At 53.2% G+C, this 20,471-nt stretch overlaps 2 pseudogenes; both read left to right on the forward strand.

The window, feature by feature from the left end:
- The window catches only part of LOC128826346 (butyrophilin subfamily 3 member A2-like), a 33,904-nt pseudogene extending 23,892 nt beyond the window's left edge, over nt 1-10,012 (forward strand).
- Nucleotides 10,013-10,161: 149 nt separating this feature from the next.
- On the forward strand, nt 10,162-10,966 carry LOC128826350 (zinc finger protein RFP-like; annotated as a pseudogene).
- Nucleotides 10,967-20,471: the final 9,505 nt, after the last annotated feature.

Below are 20,471 nucleotides of genomic sequence, written 5' to 3' on the forward strand. Positions count from 1 at the left end.
GTGCGTAGCTTTGATGTTCCAAAGGGCTGTTAGTAACACAGAAAAGAAATTCCCCTTAGACGGAAGGGTTGAGAATGTCAGAGCTGTATCAGGATCCAGACCCATATCTACCATCAAGGTTAGATGCTTTGCAAATCCCAGGGCTCTTGCGCCTTGGTGCGTATCACTAACAGCCAGCCCTGCTCCTATCAAAGCTGCTGGCTCATGGGGCTAAAAGTGTATCTGTGGGGTGTCTGTAACTAACCCCAGTTGTTATGGGTCACACAACATCACACAGCTCCTGTCTCTGTGTCTAACACTTTTCTCTTTCCCATTTTAGCATCTAAGGAAAAGAAGATCAAGGAACTGGAATCAGGTACTTGGATAATCCCTAATAAACGTGTGTCTCTGCTTTTACGTTCTAACATGATATGAAAATCACCACACTCAAAAGTATGGACTTCAGTCACCTTCATGATTATCTCCCCCCTCCCATGGAAATATTCAAACACTGCACAGTTTGCAGCTCACATTTCAATATCATCCTTAATGACAGAGTGTGAATTTAGTGCCTATGGACTAGCAGGATTTAACCAGGGGCTGGGCAAACTTCCTCCCAGAAATTCCATGCATATATCTCAATTGTGACTTGCTCTGCTAGTCCCCCAGTGCCCACACACAGTTCCCTGCTATCCTTGCCCCGGGCTCCCACACACAGCAATGCTGACCTGTAGCCCCCTGCTAACCAGACCTGGGCTCCCACGCACAAAGCTCTGCTGGTGCCACTCAATCTTGACCTGCATCCCCCTGCTATCTCAGCCCTGGACTCTCTAGTCCCACAGCTCTGCGGTGACCCTCAATCTCAATGTGCAGTTAGTGGTGATGTTAGGTTCCTGCAAGCCGTACAATTCCAGGGAACCCCGAGGCAGTGAGGCGCCCCCTGAAAGCCAGAGCTGGTCCACCAGGCGTCAGCTGATCCATCTTGCTCAGTGCTGCCCAGTGTCCTGGATAGTGTCCTCTGCACAGCGTGACCTCGCACACACCAGACATGCCAGGTCACTGGTAGGAACCCCAGAACTGAGCTGTGCAGGGGGTTCCCATGGGATAAACACCACCACTGCCTGCAGCCCCCGGCTATCCCAGCCCTGGGCTTACTCCCCCTGTACCAGCTCTGTTGGCTTCCCTCAGTCCCCACCCACCCTTTCCCTGCTATCCCAGCCCTCAGCTCCTCAGTCCTGTCCAGTTTCCCCTCATCCTAGTCTAGGCCTGGCCCTCGAATGAACACAGTTGCCAAAACCTACTATGCTTTATATGGGCTCTGTGAGGTGCACCTTAATGGGCCCCACCACCCACCTTGTTCCACTAGGAGCCGAGACAGGACCTGACCCCATGTCTCTAGGGATGAACTGTAACTCCAGAGCCACACAGTCCCACGGACCCTTCCCCAGCTAAGCTCCTGCCAACCACTAACCCTCTAGTTACACAGATCAGCACCACAAAGGGATTGCCCGGCACAGAAATAGGAGGTCTAAGGCTGGGTGACAGACTACAGGACTGCAGGCCTCTCTCTATCTGATACATGTTCAGGTATGACACTCCCTCCCCTCGTTTCCAGCAGGGCCATCAGCTGGGAGTGCTGCCCCCAGGGGCAATTTGTTTAAAGGCTTGTCTGTTGTTCATTAACAACAATTTTGTCTGACACATCCTGTCAGTTCTGAGACCCTTGGCTCAAATGAGCGTCCCAGCTCGCGTAGCTGACTCATGCTAGCTCTGCTCGAGTATCATGCGTGGTCAGTCTTTTGGTCAGAGCAGGAGCAGGAGTCAGGTGTGAACATGCAGCAGGGTCAGGTTCCTGGGAGATCAGAGTCAGGGAGAAGGAGCAGGTGGGAGAAGGGAACCAGTCCTGAGCAGGAAATACCCCAGATGCATGGAAAAATTCCTGGTCCTGTGCTTCATTTAAATAGAAGCAGAGAACCAATCAGGACCCAGTGTTCACCAATCAGATACCCGAAATGGAGTCCTCTGTTACAGTTGAGGTTGTAGGTCTGGTAACTGTCAGCAGGTCAGTGGGTGGTGGGTTGGAACTTACTGGCTGATAAGAGTCCTGTGGGCCAGGCTTCAAGACATCTCCCTGGCATCAGTCCCTTGGACCAGTCTTTTTGGGGTGATTCTTATGGAATGCTTATACTAGTGTAGGGGTGGGTATATTTTCCACCATCTCTCAGGTGTTCTCAGGGCCGGATCCCTCCCAGATAAGGTAGCACAGCCAGCCAAAAGGGTTTCCCATGTAGGGTTTCAAAAGTGAGACATGAAATACCAGGTGAAACTCCAGAGAATGGGGTAGTCAATGTGCAGAAGTGCCTGAGTTAACCTGTTGCTGTATCCTAAAGGGGCCCATAAACTGAAAGTCCAGCTTGTGAAAGGGTTTGTCTGTTCAGAGATGCTTCATGGAGAGCCATACTTTTCCCTCCACTGAGTAGGTGGGGCCTTGCTGTCATGAGGAATCCGCTGTACTAGGTCTGAGGTTGATGGGATGGGAGAGGACATAGGTAATTGCAGGTGGAATCAGGAGTGGTACCTTTAGTTAGTGGAAAACGGTCTTTGATCCACAGATGTATGGTCTATGTTGTTATATGGAAACTCTGCAGAAGGGAGAAGCGAGGACCAGTCACCCTCGTGGTGGCTGACGTAACATCGCAGCTACTGTTCGAGGATCTGGTTGGTTTTTTGGTTTTGCACACTGGACTTGGGAGGGTAAATTGAGAAAAGAGACGTGTGGGCCCCCCATCAGGCAAAGAACCGGGCCATGAACTGAGGCCCCTGATCAGAAGTGATGCGGTCTGGAAAGCCATGGAGACAGACTGCATGGTTTATACATGGTTGGGCGATCCCTGCAGCATAGGATATGCCTGTGCTGGGAACAAAAACAGTCATTTTGGTAGTGTCCACTACTATCAGTATTGCTATGAATTTCTACAATAGTCTACAGTGATAGTCACCCAGAGTTGAGACAGGATGACCAAGGGATGGAGAAGATCATAGGTGTGTGTCATCTTGGTATAGGCACAAACATCACAGGAGGCAATGAATGATTGTATTATGGGGTCATCTGCGGCCACCAAAAGGAATAGGATCTTAACCATTGGGCCTGACAGTTCCCCAAATGTTCCACTAGAGAAAAATCATGGCACAGTTGCAGGAATGCAACTGCTGCTTAGTCTGGGGGAACACAGTAGCCTACGTTGTCCATGCAGACTGTCAGAACCAGGACGTGGGCAGTCAGGCCTAGTGGTCAGAACAGGGCTCAGAAGCCAGGAGCCAGGCCAGGGCAAGCTACCAGAAGATCAGAGATCGAGACAGTGCAGAAGGGCAGCCAGAGAGTCAGGAGAAGACAGCAGGTCATGTTACCGGGAGATCAGAGTCAGGCAGCAGGAGCAGCTAACACAGGGGAGGCAGCACTAAGCCAGCCCCTTTCTATAGATGTCTGCCGCTGTGCATGGTCTTCTGGGCCATTTCCCAGAACGTGGATCATGTTTCCATGCTTTATTGCTAATGCCAGATCCCAGATGTGAGCCCCAGTCATCTGCATGTCCATCCCCTGCTTATCCCTGAAGCGTTTAGCCTTGATGCTCCAAAGGGCTGTCAGTAACACAGGAAAGGAATTCCCTGGAGACAGAAGGGTTGAGAATGTCAGAGCTGTATCGGGATCCAGATCTATGTCTTTCATCAAGGTGAGATGCTTTGCAAATCCCAGGTCTGCTGCGTGTCGATACGTATCACTAACCTCCAGCCCTGCTCCTGTCAAAGCTGCTGGCTAGTGCACTGAGGCTGGGACTGTGGCTGTGGATGTGTCTGTAACTAGCCCCAGTCATTATGGGGCACACAGCATCACACAGTATGTCACTATGTCTAACTCTTTTCCATTTCAGCATCTCAGAAGAAGGGTTGGTTCGGTTAATGTCCCTGCAGGAGCTCCACTCTAGGTGAGTGTAACAGTGTGGACTCACCCCTGCGGCGCCTCCTGCTGGTCATCTCCCGGAATTAGCTCTTCCAGCATCCTGGAGCGCCCCTGCAGGCTGGTGATCCACCTTGCCACTGCTTCGCCCCCATGTCCCTCCCAGACCCCGTGCCCTGTTGTCAGGGGTGCTGCCTTCTGGCAGTACACCCCTCAGTCTCAGGGTCTCCCCTCCCCAGGGAACCCCCCCCCATCCCCACCTTGCCTCAGTCATAGGCTACTGCCAGTCACCAATTAGCCCCCACTCCCTGGGGCAGACTGCAGTATAAGCCACTCATCATAGTCAGGGTTGGGTCTGGACTTGCTGCCCCTCTCTGGAACCCAGTGCCTCTCTGGGGCCTTGGACAAGGCCCTGCAGCCTAGGAAGTTGCCAGTCTGGAGCTCCCAGGCCCCTCTGGCCTTTCCCCAGCCCTGCCCCCACGCTAAGCGCCTGAGCTTCCCAGAAGCCAGGCCCTTCTCTCTCTGAAGAGAGACAGAGAAAGACTGTCTGGCCTCTGGCTCACAGCCTTTTTATGCAGGCCAGCGTGGCCCAGCTGCAGCTACTTCCCCAATCAGCCTAGTAGCTTTTCTTTTGCCCCAGCCAGAGCTGTTTTAAGCCCTTCTGGGCAGGAATGGGAGACTACCCCACTACAGAGAGCTAGTGCCCCCTGTGCCTTTGATTGGAGATTTCTCCTAGCAGTGTCTGTTCAGCCCATGCATGTGTGCTAGTCTCCTCATACCCCCTGCCCTTGTTCTATTGCGCTGGGTGGGAAAACCACCCTCAGTTCCTTCTCTGCTGTGAAGCTCCCAGCAGAGAACACTAAAGCAGAGGGGACGGAGGGTGGATAGCGGAGCACCCGTAGGGACACATCTCGAAGGACCACAGTTCCTTCACAGGGTGAGTGACCATTTCTTGCAATCAGGTACTTGGCTAATCCCTAGTAAACATGTGTCTGGGCTTTCACAGTCATGGGATAGGAAAGTCACCACATGTGCTGTATGGATTTCAATCACCTTCATGATCATCTCCCCATTCCTGGGAAATAAACAAAACCTGCAGAGTTTACAGCTCAGGTTTCCGTATCATGTTTAATGACCGAAAGTGACTCTAGTGCGCAGGGAATGGCGGGACACAGGGCAGGTCTACATCAGGGCTCAGGGTGATATAACTGACAATGCTCAGGAGTGTCAAAAAGCACTGACCTAAGCACAGGTGTGGACAGCGCTATGTCAGGGGCAGATGCTCTTCCACCAACAGAGACAAGGGAGCTGAATTAGCTACGCTGACGGGGGAGCTCTCTCCCATCGGCATAAATCATCTTCTCCAGACACACCACAGTGGTGCAGCAGCACCGAGGTAGCGCTTCTAGTGTAGACTGGCCCTTAGTTAGGTGCTATGCAAACTTCCTCCATGCAGCTCTGGGGAGACCTCTCAGTTCAGACTTGCACAATCCCTGTTCCCCAATGCTGGGCTGCCTGCATCCAGCTCGGCTGGATCGCTTTGTGCCTCCCTGCAGCCTCCCAAAATCCCAGCCTTGGGCTCTCACACACACAAGTCTGCTTGTGACTCTCAATCCCCACCTGCAGCCCCCTGCTATCCCCGCCCATGACTCCCTAGGCCCACAGCTCTGTCAGAGCCCCTCAATCCCAACATGCAGCTAATGGAGGCATTAGGCACCTGCAATCTCACCGGCCGGATGTCAGCTGCTCTGTCTTGCTCAGTGCTGCCCTGGGCTCTGAATTGTGTCCTTCGCACAGCATGACCTCGCACACACTATACATGCCAGGTCACTGGTAGGGGCCCCAGAACTGAGCTATGCAGGGGGTCCCCATGGGACAAACACCACCACTGCCTGCAGTCCCCTACATCCCAGTCCTGGGCTTCCTCCCCCAGCCCCAGCTCTGTGGGCATCCCTCAGTCCCCCAGAGCCTCCCTGCTATCCGAGCCCTCAGTCCTGTCGTGTTTCGTCTCCACCTTGTCTAGGCCTGGAACTTGAATGAAAAGAGCCTCCAAACCCTGCTATGCTCTGTATGGGCTTTGTGAGGTGCACTCTGATGGGCCCCACCACCCACATTGTTCCACTAGGAGTCGAGACAGGATCTGAACTCATGACTCTTGGTGTGGACAGTAACTCCAGTGCCACACAGCCCCGTGGAGCCATTCCCCAGCTAAGCTCCTGCCAAGCACTAACTACTGAAGTTACAAACTTGTGCAGATCAGCACCACAAAGGGATTGCTTGGCACAGAAATAGGAGGTCTGAGGCCAGGTGACAGGCTGCAGCAGTGCAGGCCCCTCTTTACATGATACATATTCTGGTGTGATGCTCCCTCTCCTCATTCCCTGCAGTGACATCAGCTGTGGGTGCTGCCCCCAGAGGCAAATTGTGGGCTCTGTTTAGGGGTTGATGAGGGACCTCATCTGCCGTTCATTACCAACAGTTTTGTCTCACACGTTCTGTCAGTTCTGAGATCCTTGGCTCTTTGGGTATGTCTACACTGCAGGTGGGAGCGAGCTTCCCAGCTTGGGTAGCTAGACACATGCTCCCTCTGCTTGAGCTAATGCACTAACAATAGCAGTGTGGGTGGGTGTGACATGGTCTCCAGGGTGTAACCTGGACTGTGGGACCACTGACCCCCCACAAATGCAGCAACCTGGGCTGCCTCTCACACTGTGATGCTGATTTCAAGCTACGAACCTCTGACAGGCTCTGCACTTACACAGCCATCCACAGGCAGGGACGCACCCAACTGAGTTACATGACTGATCTCCCAGCCACTCATGAACCAACAATAGGCAGGCTCCAGCCAGCTCCCCCCAGCTCCCCAGTCTTGCACCCCAGAACTGCACCATCCTGCACTGGTCAGAAGCCTGGCCAGTGTAAGTTCATTACCCACTCCATAGACACAAACCAGCCTTTGTAGTCTGAGCTGAGATTTCCCAAGCACTTCAACCAAAACACACTGTTTTAGGTAAAATATAAAACAGATTTATTAACTCCAGAAAGGTAGATTTTAAGTGATTACAAGTACCAGGTGTAGAGATCAAAGTTGGTTACTTAAAAAATAAAAATAAATTTTCAGTCTGAGTTCTACAGACTAAAGAGGATTTGAATCAGGCAGTGTCTCAGCCTGACAGATGGTCCAAGCAGGTTACAGTTCCTCAATACACAGGCTGGGACTGCCTTCCTGCCTGGGCCCGCCCTTCCCCAGTTCAAAGTCTTTGTCCTGCAGATGTTCTTCCAGGTGTTGAATTAGGAGTGGAGAGAGGCCAAGTGATGATGTCACTTCCTCTCCTTTATACTTTCTTCCAGTTTGATGGAAAGATCTTTGCTGTGAGGAGCGGATCAGGCTGCCACCATTGGTCAAGCAGTCTCCATTGCCTACAGACTCTGGGATAGTGGATTCTTTCCTCCATGAGTGCTGATGAACCATTAACGCTCTCTGGCTGGTCCTTTCTTGTACCTGAAAGGCTGGTTGTGGGTGTTCCCAACCTCACAACATATTTCAGTAACTAAGGCCTTGTCTACACTGCCACTCTAAAGCGCTGCAACGTTGTCGCTCAGGGGTGTGAAAAAATACCCCCCCTCGAGCACTGCAAGTTTCAGTGCTGTAAAGTGGCAGTATAAGATAGTGCACCAGCACTTCCAGCGCCAGTAGCTACTCCCCTCGTGGGGGTGGTTTTATTACAATGTTGGGAGAGCCGCGGCAGAGCTTTAACATTGTTAGTGAAGACATGCCCATAGTCAGCAATACTTCAGAACCTCACATATAGTCAAGGCATACACAATCCAACAAGATATTAATGTTCAACAGATCAAGAGTTTTAAAATGACACCTACCAAGGCATATTTTGTACAAAACATAGCATAAATATATGACAATGGTGAATAGAGGGTTTCCAGGATGCTACTCTGAGGTACAGCATGTCACAGTGGGGTAGCACGGGCAGTGGCTGAGGATAACTGTCTGACCACGTACCGGGCGTCCAAGTGGGTTTGTACTTAGGCAGCAAGCCCAACCCACTGCAGCTGCTACTCCCAGCTTCCCGGCTGCTTTTAGCGCACTGGGTTGAGCACAGCTAGCAGGTATTTGCTGCCCAAAGCGGGAAGCTCATTCCCAGTGCAGCGCAGTTGTACCCAGAGTTTGGAGCAGCCCCACTTACTTTGCTCACTGCTGCCCACACTGACTCAGAGTCACGTTAGAGCTACCCCAGCCCCATGGCAGCACTGTGAGCTCTCTGCAGCAGTCACAGGGTACTTGCTCTCATGTCTGGATAGACAGACAGGTGTCACCTTGCCTTTGACAATCCAATGCCAATCACATTGTTTTGATATAGTAGGAGAGGCCAGCTGCTTTCTATAGGTGACTGCTGCAGTGGGTAGCTGCTTTGATGCTCCAAAGGGTTATTAGCAACACAAAAAGGGAATTCCCCTTAAAGGGAAGGGTTGAGAATGTCGGAGCTATATCTGGATACAGACTCAAGTCTTCCACCAAGGCCAGATGCTTTGCAAATCCCACCCAGGATTTTTATCCTACCAGTGTCCATTTAAAATTCCCAATCTGCTGGGGGCCACCACAGCCAAACAGCAGCTTCTTACAGGCCTGAATTCTGCTCTGGATGACACCAGAGTCACTCCAGTGACGCACATGGAGTTATTGTGGATTTACAGCAATGTCTCTGAGAGCAACATTTGCTCCAGTCCCTGATACTAAGACAATATAAAGACATCCCTGAGAGCCGGTCATTACTATTAGCAGAGATCTCTGGTCTCTGGATGAAAGGGCCTGTCTCTAGGGTGACCAGATGTCCTGATTTTATAGGGACAGTCCCGATTTTTGGGTCTTTTTCTTATTTGGCTCCTATTACCTCCCACCGCTGTCCTGATTTTTTCACATTTTCTGTCTGGTCACCCTACCTGTCTCTCACTTCAAACAGCCGGGACATTTCTCCTTCGGCAGCGAGGGCCCATGAACTATGTGTAAAGCTATCACATAGTCACAGAGCAGCCCCCAGAACTGAGTCCTCTGCCTAAATGACAGGGAATAACTCTGTCTCTTTCCATTTCAAACAGGGCAGTCAGAGAGCTAGGTAAGAGGACGTGTTTTCATGTCGCATTTCACATCACTTGGTCCTTTCTATTTGCCAATGACCCTTCTCCCAGAACAGCATCTCCTGTGGGAGCGAGTTCCCCATGTTTGCCGTGCCCCTGATCATGTTTGTTTCTCTTCCCTTGCAGAGTTCAGGAGGGCTCGGAGCTGCATGGGTGAGTGGGGCTGCGAGGGGCTGAGCAGACACTGTGCTGGGGTTAGTGGTATCGGTGTTACCTAGCTGAGCTGGCAGAGGTGTGGGGTCCCCATGGGGCAGGCGGGGCAGGGTGTGCGCTGGCTGTAGATCCATGGGACTAGATGCCGTGAATGGTCCTGAACACGCTGCCCTGAGCTGTAAGTCTCACCCCCGGGCAGGTCCCACGCAATCCCCCCCTCAGCTAGTCCTGACGCCTCCCCACATCTCCATTGGCCCTTCAGTGATGATCCATCGCTACCCCATCAGCTCCCCCAACAGCCCCACTCAGCCCTCCCTCTGCAGCCTGTAGAGTCTTCACCTCTGGACACAATCCATGGACCCCCAGAGCCCTAACGCCTCTCAGGGACAGATCCTGTGCAGGGGGGAGTGAGAGGAAGCAAGGAGCCCAACCCCCATTCCAGCTCCTCCCACCTCCCCACCAGCTCATAGACCAGGCCCAGCCACAGCCCTGGAGCTCCCGGACGGATCCAGGCTAGTGGTGCCAGTCCCACTAGTCACCCCAATCCTTAACACTCTGTCATTCACTCCGGCTGTGCTGGCTGGAATCTCTCCTGTGGGATCATAGGGTCCCTGGATGACCCATGGCTAATGGGGATATTTTGGTTTCTCTCCCCAGTCTGCATCATCCTGGAGCAAGTTTGGCAACACCCTGAAATCACCGTCTCTGGGGATGGCAGAAGAGTCCAACATGACCCCCAATCTCCATGGCTGGCTGGCCTATCTGGATCCCTGATAGCCCTGGGGAAGGGGGTTTGTGTCCAGGAATCATTATGCTTTAGGCCTTGTCTACACTGCCACTTTACAGCGCTGCAACTTTCTCACTCAGGGTGTGAAAAAACACCCCCCCGAGCACTGCAAGTTTCAGTGCCGTAAATTGTCAGTGTAGACAGTGCACCAGCTCTGGGAGCTACGCCCCTCCTGGGGTTGGGTTTTGTACAGCTCTGGGAGAGCTATCTCCTAGCGCTGGTGCCACAACTACACAGCCATGTTAAAGAGCTGCTGCGGCAGAACTTTAACATTGCTAGTGAAGACATACCTTTAAAGCCGGGTTTGAGGGGGTACTGGGAGGTGGAGGTGGGGGACAGCCCGTACTGGGAGCTGGGGGTGCTGAGTGAGACTGTGAGGGGCAGAGTGAGATAGGAGAGACTGGAGAGACCTCCTGAGGGGGGAGCTGGGCTCTGGGGAGATCTGGGGGAGCAGTATCACCCCAGTGAGGCCAACACTGTGATCTGGAACTGGGGTGTGACACCGACAGTGATTGGTGTGTATCTGTATCTAGAAGGGGGGAGTCTCTCATTCTACAGTGTCAGTGCAATGGCCCTTTTCCTGGAGATTCCTGTGGAAGGTTCTGAGAGATTGTTCCCATTCCTCAGCCCTGGTCATGCTGTGGGGAGGGACCAGGGGAAACCCCTCAGCATCTGCCCCCCCCCCTCCAGCGACTGGGATTTCCACAGAAATTAGGAGTTAGTGGGTCTGTTATTCAGGGAGATCCCACAGCCTCTGCACAACCCCCTGCCCTCAGGGACAGGAAGGGGCAGGAAAAATCATAGAGCCACATGCAACTGAAGAAACAACCTCAGCACCTGGCCAGCACTCGGCCCTAGAGACAAGGAAGTGAAAGAAAACAGCTCATGTGGGATACAATAAATCCAAAAGCATCTACCCACTGACCTGCTTCCCAAGTTGAGGATGGGGAATAAAACAGAGCAGGAGCATCCACAACTGCAAACAACCCCCAAAGAGAAGGGGGAAAGAAACATCAAAATCCTGAGGTCTGAACCCCTCCCATGGGGCAAAGGGAATCACACAGAGAAAAACGCTCAGAACTTGACTCTTGAGGGGTCTCTGGAAATGACTTTTGTTCCAGGGATACCAGGGCCACGAAATACGATGGCGGAATCAGACCCAAACACCAACACCTGGGAAAGAACCTCACCCCACAGGGAACGCGGGGAAATGGCGACACATCAGATGTTTCCTCCCCCTGAACTCAAAGGAAAACCGCAGCAATTCATGATAATGCTTTGCCCCGACGCCCAGTTACATCAGAATGTGCTGATTGGAGGGAATTGCGTTAACGCGACTGTTAAATGTAGAAAATTCAATACACACTGATTGGGAGATGCAGGGGGGAAGGGAAGGGTCTCGCAGTAGCACTGACTCACTCCCATCGCAGACACACACACACACTGCTCCTGCCAGCCTCAGGCCGTGCGAGTGGGTGACAGGATCGGTCACTCGGTGTATCAGACTGGGTTGTGAAAGCCTCACACTGAGAAGCACCCCGAGGGCTGAACCTGTCCCCCAACCACCAGAGCCCTCCCCTGGGCTCTAGCAAGGCTGGCTGGGCTCATGGGGCAGCAGGGACGATAGATGATGCTGCAGAAGCTTCTCATGGAAAAAGGACGTGGGGAGGTTCAGACGCTGTTGGAAATTGTAGCAAGGGGACTGGGGTGCAGGAGGAGAACAGGCTTCCAGCTGCAGCGTTGTCAAGTCTCATGGTGTCACAGAGTGAGAATTTTTCATAATATTTTGGATAAAGATGGTGTGTGCCTCAGTTTCCCCCATGTGTACATGGGTAACTAGGTGAGGGGAGGGAGGGTGTTTGCTCTTTGCAGAGGCCCAGAGACACAGGTGTGACCAATGCCCAGCTGCCCGCGCCTGGAGACTCTCAGGAGACAATGGCCACTCCAATTGCCTGTATATTCGGCACCTAGCAACAAATGACCATGGATGGCCCCACCCACCTTGGGAAGCCAGCTGGGTGTGACCAGCTGGAGGACAAAGGATGGGGGAGGGGCCAGGTGGGGTTGTTAAATTTGGGCTGTTGAAGGCAGAGAGAATCTCCTGGACTGGGACTAAAGAAGGGTCTGATGTCTCTGGACTGACCCAGGTGGATTATGCTGGAACTTTTGATTCTCTGTGTTCTAAACACCTAATAAACCTCCTGCTGCTACAATGCTGGCTGAGAGTCACTCCGGAGTCAGGGAGTTGGGGGTGCACTGCTCCCTTTGGATATGCAAGTCTCCCCCAGGTGTCCAGCTCAGACGGACTCACTGAGGGGAGCTCACCGCATGAAGCCAGGGAGTTGAAAGCTCTGAGATTCGGTCCCAGGAGACCGTGAAGCCAAGTGGCTTACCCTACGGACAGTGTGACCCTACATGGGCTGACACACTGAAAGGGACCTCCTAGGGACTGTTCCAGAGCACCAGACCTGTGGATCCATGACACATGGTATTTGCTGCTTCTTTTAAAGCCCCAGCTCCTGGAGTCCTGGGGTTGTGGGAGAATCTCAGTTTTGGTTTAAAGCAAATAAAAAGTAAGTTTCTAGTCTGTGGCTGTGGTGTGGAGTGTAAAGTGTGACCCCAATTCCCCTGTGCACTGTGTCTGGCTTTACTGCTGGGTGTGCTGCATTTAAACCCTAGGGCCTGGCTGTTGGTTTAGTGCAGGTCGTGATGGGACCTAGCAGCAAATGGGGGGCAGGGAGTCCTGGGCAGCGCCATCCACAAATGCTGGGTCCACGCTAGGTAAAAGGTATGTGTGCGATGAGCCGTCTGGGCCCAGACAGTACTGTCAGCGTCAGATCCAAGTGAAGACAAGGGCACCTGTGCCATGGGCATTTTAACTCCCTGTAGCTGGTTGAGGTGAACCCCGGGGAGGTGTTATGGTGTGAGAACACTGTTCTCCTGGTGTAGCCAGCACCCAAACCAGTCATTTCCACCTGGTGCCAGGAGTTAGGGGAATAAATGACAATCACTGGGTGTGACGGGTTTGGAGCTGCCCTGTAATAACCTCTGAGTTTTGTCTGATCTGTTCGTCTGTTCTGCAGGGTCACTGCATGAACACAAGGGGGTAAGGGGTTAATTCAAGCTGGGGTTGGCTGCCCCCTTGCCCCCACCTCCTCACAAACACTGCGAGGGATCAGAGACACTGCAGAGCCATCCACTGTGACATCCCCTTTGGCCCCCTGCTGTGAACCAGGCTCAGGACCCAGGAGGGAACAGAGCCCTTGCGCTGCACGGACAGACACCGGGAAGGACAGGGAGGGGAGGCAGAGACTGTGGGGAGCAGATGGCCCCAGCCCCAGAAGTGAGGGCCTGGGGTAGGACAGGCTGCCTAAGTCAAGGGATGAGATAGACCTGCAAAGCGTCCTGTTACTGTGTTAAACCCTGTTCTCTGGCTGTGCCTGGCTCCTGTTGTTGAGATCAAACAAGACTTTGTAAGAAGCTTTTTGAGTCATTGCCATCATGGCTGGTCACTGCTCCAGTAGGTGGAGCTGCAGGTACCAATTTCAGACCTGCTGGGGGTCAGCACGGTCAGTCCACGGGGGGCTGTAGCCCAGGGCTGGTCTGAGAGGGGAAGGCCTGAAGAGTCACCCAGCGAGGAAACAGAGGAGCAGCCAGAACTGACACAATATTTATGCATTAACACGGCTAGGGCTGCCGGGAAAGGGGGATTCTTCTTCGAGTGATGCCCATACGCATTCCACTCTAGAGATGTGTGAATCCCATGCACGGTCACCTTAAATTTTCCCCTCAGTGGGACCTATCAGGGCAGCTCGAGCACTGTCTACTGCTGCGTGCTGCTAGCACCAGTATAAAGCGCCCAGCTGACCCCACACCCCTCAGCTCCTTCTTACTGCCTGAGACGGTTGCTGGAACCGCTCTCCTTGCATCTGCCAGTTCTCTCAGTGGACTTTCTTGTTATTGTACATAGTGAGTCATAGTTCGTTTTAGTGAGTGTGAATTAATTTTAGTGACGTTTAGTAAATTAGTTACGTGATTTAGCTTTAAGCCCTGCACCTCCTGCAACAAGGCTGTGCCCCTGAGCAACCTGCACTCCAGCTGCTTGAGGTGCCTGGGAGAAGCTCATGTTGGGGACCATTGGCAGATCTGCAAAGACTTTAAGCCTCACACAAAGGACTGGGAGGCCAGGCTCAAGTTCCTGCTCATGGAGGAGGCACTGAGACCGCATCTCAGTCAGGCTGGTCAGACTCGGCACCAAGTGCCTCGGTGTCCGTAAGAAGTGCTGCTACTGTACCGGAGTCCTGTCACTGATCACCATCCCCAGTGCCTAGGAACAGGCATAAGAAACAGCCAGCCGAAAGGGGGTGATCCCTGGCATTGAAGACAGCCAGGTATGGGGTTCAAAGTAGAGTGTGTTCTGAGCCAAAGCACTCCTGTGCCTCGGTGCTGCAGAAGTCAGCACCTTTCCCTCCGGCATCTAGACAACCACCATCAACTCTGGCACCAGAAGAGCCTTCTATATCTGCAGCCCCGTGCAGTACCTATATTATCTCAGGACCAACCACACTGAAGGCATTTGCTACTGCTAGGGACCTTCTCTTGCTGTCAGTACCGGTATTGTCAGCAGTTCAGGAGTCGGCATTATTGGTGCTGGTGGACAGGAGTGAACCCGTTGGGTCATTTCAATATTCAGTACCACGCCCTTTGGTGCTGTCAAAAGGGGAACCAGCTATGCTTGCCACTGTGCGAACCTTTCCACCACTGCAGCGGTCTCTAGCACTGGTGGGAATGACACCCCGGTGGTCACTGGACAGAGATGCATCCTCTTCCAAGTTGGAGATCGGGTCCTATTCCTCCCATCCGAGGAGCTGCTTTCGCTGCTGCTCCTGGCATTTCCTTCCTTCCATGGACCAGGGCACAGGAGTAACATTGAGTGACCAGGAGGTCACTGGGGACCTACACCAGTCTAGTGGCCCTTTTGGAACTCATGGGTTTTCCCCCAGTTTCCAGGTGCTCCTATTTGGTTACCTCGGAAAGAAGGCGGCACCTGGTCTGGACTCCGGTACTGAGCCTGGTACCAAACTACTGGAGCTGGCTAAAGGGGATTCTGCTAGTGCAGAAAGGAAGCAAGAACATCCACAGCCAGTGCTGGCCTCCTCTTCCTCTTCCCCGATGAGGCAGCCTCAGGAGAGGGGGGATGTCGCTTCCCCCAGATGACTATAACATGCCCCAGGAGTTGTTAAAGAATCATAGAACTGGAAGGGACCTCGAGAGATCATCTAGTCCAGTCCCCTGCAGTCATGGCAGGACTAAGTATTAGACCATCCCTGACAGGTGTTTCTCTAACCTGCTCTTAAAAATCTCCAATGATGGAGATTCCACAAACTCCCTAGGCAATTTATTCCAGTGCTTAACCACCCTGACAGGAAATTTTTCCTAATATCCAACCTAAACCTCCCTTGCTGAAATTTAAGCCCATTGCTTCTTGTCCTATCCTGAGAGGTTAAGAAGAACAATTTTTCCCTCCTCCTTGTAACAACGTTTTATGTACTTGAAAACTGTTATCCTGTCCCCTCTCAGTCTTCTCTTCTCCACACTAAACAAACCCAATTTTTTCAATCTTCCCTCATAGGTCATGTTTTCTAGACCTTTAATAATTTTTGTTGCTCTTCTGTGGACTTTCTCCAATTTGATGACATCTTTCCTGAAATATGGCACCCAGAACTGTACACAATACTCCAGTTGAGGCCTATTCAGCGCAGAGTAGAGCAGAAGAATTACTTCTTGTGTCTTGCTTACAATACTCCTGCTAATACATCCCAGAAAGATATTTGCTTTTTTTGCAAGTGTTATACTGTTGACTCATATTTAGCTTGTGATCCACTATGACCCCCAGATCCCTTTCCACAGTACTCCTTCCTAGGCAGTCATTTCCCATTTTGTATGTGTGCAACTGATTGTTCCTTCCTAAGTGGAGTACTTTGCATTTGTCCTTATTGAATTTTATCCTATTTACTTCAGACCATTTCTCCAGTTTGTCCAGATCATTTCGAATTTTAATCTTATCCTCCAAAGCACTTGCAACCCGTCCCAGCTTGGTATCGTCCGCAAACTTTATATATGTACTGTCTATGCCATTATCTAAATCAGTGATGAAGATATTGAACAGAACCAGAACCAGAACTGATCCCTGCAGGACCCCACTCGATATGCCCTTCCAGCTTGACTGTGAACAACAGATAACTACTCTATGGGGATGGTTTTCCAACCAATTTTGCACCCACCTTATAGTAGTTCCATCTAGGTTGTATTTCCCTAGTTTATTTATGAGAAAGTCATAAGAAGAGGGTGGCCTTAAATCTAGGCATACAGAAGGAGGTAGTGAAGGTGTCCTCTCACAGCCTAGTCAATACTTGAGCCACTGCCCTTCAAAAGTTCCTCTACCTCTCAATGACACCATTATGGACCCAATTAAGACTTTGACGGAGCTCCCCGTGTCTCTTCCTCTGACTTCAAGTACTTTGTTCCTGCCCAGGGTTATGAGTTCCTTTACACGCCCTTTTCTCCCCCCAGGATACCTGGTGGTATTCGTTGCCCAGGAGAGAGAAAGACAGGGTCTTCCCTGTGCAACCCCAAAATCAATGGCCTCAAATAAATTAGACTCGTTCAGTAGGACACAAAGTGGGCGCTTTATACCAGCACTATGAGCGCGCGGCAGCAGAGAGCATTCGAGCTGCCCTGCTGGGTGCCATTGAGGGAAAATTTTCCAGCAACTGTGCTGGGGGTGCGTATACACTTGGAGTGGAATGGAGACATGCAACACATCTCGAAGAACAGCAGTTATAAGTGGTAGGTAACTTGTATTCGGGGTGTGGGGCACAGGCCAGGCTGGGGGATGGGTTTACTTTCCTAAAGTTCACAAAAGTCCTCGTGGTTTTATCCTTTCTAGATGCCACCACAACAGGAGACATCCAGGGGCTTTTAGTCTGAGCCCGGTGAGACTCTCTCACTTTCCCACACTCTGTGAGGGCGGCTATGTCACTGCTGAGAATCACGGCTCCTGGGCTTCAGAGCCAGGATCCCCTGGAGAATGGCAGAGACAGAGAGAACAAACCACAGAGACACCGGCTGGGCCAGAAATATCACAGTATGAGAGGTTCTTCAATCCCACATCACAGCCTGCGACTCACACCCACCCCACTGGGCTGCTAGCTTGTGGTCAGGCTGGGGAGAGCTCACTGCAGAACCAGCGAAGAGGCATCTACACAGGATACTCTGCAGATCCTCAGGGTGCTGACGATTCATCCTGCAAGTGCAGCCAGACTGTGTGTGCAGAGTCACTGCTCATGGCACCGACTCTCCTCTCCCTTCCCTCTTTTGAGCAGCAGCCGGTCGCTCTCTAGTCCCACAATATTTGGCTCCATCAATATCCCCTGCAGGGCTGGGAGATGGGTCTAATTCTGCCCTGACTGCCCGGGGGGTTGGGCTGGAGGAGGGAGGCAGGACTCAGCCCAGGGTCCAGGCCCAGCAGGGGGTGGGACACTCTGAGATCAATGAAGCCCCTGCAGCCTATTTCCCAGCCTGTGTCTCTGACACTTGCCCTGTGTTTTCGGGCCCATCCCAGCCAGGTTCTCCCCACACTGTGACACAAACAGCTCCTGTGCGTTGGCTTCCAGAGCCAGAAGGGATGTTAGCTCAGCCAGTCTGACTCCTGGACAGCCCAGAGACTCCCCTCCCCCCCCCCCGCTTCCTGCAATGAGTCAATAGCTCGTGTGGGACCAAAGCCTCTCCCAGGAAGGCTCCAGCCTGGCTGAATCCCCTTCCCCCCCCCCCCCCCCCCCCCCCGGGTGATTTGTCCCAGAGTTAGTCACCTGCCTGGACAGAAATTGGCCTCTCGGTTCTCACTGGGACTTGTCTGGCGTCAGCTGGGCCCAGGCTCCCCAAGGCTCAGCCTGTTCCCAGCATTAGAGGGGGGAGGGATGTGATGGGGAGGGTTAGTGGGAGGTGGGAGCTTTGGGTGAATAGCCCCAAGTCACTGGAGCCCTGGGCTGTGGACTCAGCTCTGAAGTAGCATTGTCAGCCCTAGAGCTCAGAGCCCATCACCAACAGGGGCTGGACAGGTGGGGACTGGCTACTCCAAGCGCCCCTGCAAGGAGCGGCAGAGGGGGACAGAGCCCAGCTCCCCTAATGCCTGGGGACTGCACAGCACTGCCTCCCCACAGTCAGCAGCGTGTGGCCCCGAGGTGATGGCTGAGAGCTCCTCAGGTAACACACGGCCACAGCTGCAGTCCTGGCAGTGACCTCCCAGCGCCCGTGCAGGGCACGGCTCACACATGAGGGCAAGCAGTTTGTGGGCTGCCTGGTCCCACTCTGCATGGAAAAGGAGTTGCCCTTTCTCAGCTGCTCCAGGTCCTTCAGTACCTGGGGCCCGATTCAGGAGCCCAGTGATGCAGATGGACGCCTCGTGCGACTGAGAGAGTGCCCAGGGGAGTGACATGCCTAACTCCCATTGGCTGCCAACAGGAGTCAGGTGCCTGGCCTACCTAGGAGCTCTAGGGAATACCACTAGGCACCTGGCTGCAGCACTAGGTGCCTAAATACCTTTGTCATGCTGGCCCCTGGGGTAAAGAGAGGCAGTGTGGCCTAGTGGACAGAGCACTGGCCTGGAAATCAGGAGTCCTGGCTTCTGTTCCTGGCTCTGCCCTCCTGGGTGACCTCAGGCCATTCATGTTCCCACCTTCCCATGCCTCAGTTTCTCCACCTGTTTCCCTCCTGCCTAAAGCACTTTGAGCTCTATGGATGGGCGAGGTGTGGTTAATGTTAAACCCTCAAGCCAGGCTAGGCCTGTGCTCCCCTCTGTTACTAAATCAGGGGAGGGTTTTTACAGGTGCAGTTGACGTGTGTTTGATTCTCAGGCTTCCAGTGTTAAATAAAGATGCTGTGGCCAGGGTGGACAGGAAACGGGGAGTGATGACGCTCAGATGTGAGGACAGGACTGGGCAGAGCAGAGAGGGGCCGTGGTGTCCCTGCTGCCTCAGCCATACGGCCCTTATGGGGGCTCAGAGCAGCGACAGCATCTGGGTTCACAAATTAGCCCTGAGAGGCTGGCAGAGACACTGAACAGGGAGAGGGTCCTTCCACCCTGAGCCCTGGGGGAGACGGGGACAGAGGGGGCAGGTCGGAGCAGGGAGCGACTGCAGATTGTCCCCACCCGATCCTATCAGGAGCAGTCATTGCTGGGCCATTTCCATCTTTCTCGGCTCCCCTGCCACCTCGATGATCCTGTCTCTGTGCCTCTTGCTGCCCGGTAAGTATGTGGGAAGTCGGTGCTAATTCACAGCAGGTTGGGAGGAAACAGGACCAAGGGCAGCCCCTGGCCCAGGGAGTCGGCAAATCCCCTTTAGTGGCAGAGAGGGTTGCTCTGTTGTGATGTTTGAGGGAGTGGGACTGTCCCAAACCAGCACAGGGCCAGCGCTCGGTGCTGGGGATGGGCTGGGGCTAGCAGTCGGTACAGGCTGGGGTTACAGTCACAGCTTCACGGAGTTTAAGGCCAGGAGGGACCATTTGCCCATCCAGTCTGACCCCCTGATAGCCCAGAGTAGAGAACTTCCCACAGCTCCCCTGCACTGAGCCCAGTCACTTGTGTTTGACGAAAGCATCCCCCAGAGAGGGCTCCGGCCTGGCTGTGACTCCCCCACTTCCCTGGGGAGCTGGCACCGGGGGTTAATCCCCTGCATGGGGAGAAACTGCTGCCTCCTTTCTCACTGGAGTTTGCCCAGATTCAGCGTCCAGCCCTTGGGGCTTATTCTGCCTGTCTCTGCTGCACTGAAGAGCCCATTAGACACCGTGACCAGCCCAGCTGTCTGACCAACTACACATAGTTCTGGGTCTGGGTCTGGGGCTTGGGTCTGACTCGTTATAGGGCCAGGCCCAAGGCACACAGCTTGGATCCAACCCCAGATCTGTGTTTTCAGGAGGGGTTGGGATCGAGGGTTCTGCTTTGGGCCTGTGTCTCAAACGTCCCTATCAAGTCTGGTCCCAACTCTCTGTCTGTCCATAGGATGTTTCCTGCTGGAGGTTCTGCTGGGGAAGTGAGGGGCTAAGCTCAGTTATCGAGGCTGGGGATGAGCGTAGGCACTGCCAGGCTGTTAGCAGAGCCCTGTCAGAGACACTCAGCACTAATCCCCTGGGGGCATGGGAACCCTCCACAGGGAACTTGGGGGGGGGGGGGGGGGGCAAGGCTCTGCACAATGCCTGGCACAGACTCATGGAGCAGGTAGGGGTGCCCCTGGTGGGACGGGTGGGGCAGTAACAGGGTCCTGTGCTCATGCAGGGAGCAAAGACCCCATCAGCTATTCAGGGCGTCTCACAGCAGGAGAGATTCTAGCCCCGCACTGAATACATCACCTTTCTGTTCCCAGCGATGAGTCCCAGCAGCCAGGAGAT

The sequence above is a fragment of the Malaclemys terrapin genome, chromosome 20 (genome assembly GCF_027887155.1).
Source record: "Malaclemys terrapin pileata isolate rMalTer1 chromosome 20, rMalTer1.hap1, whole genome shotgun sequence".
Taxonomy (NCBI): Eukaryota; Metazoa; Chordata; order Testudines; family Emydidae; genus Malaclemys; species Malaclemys terrapin.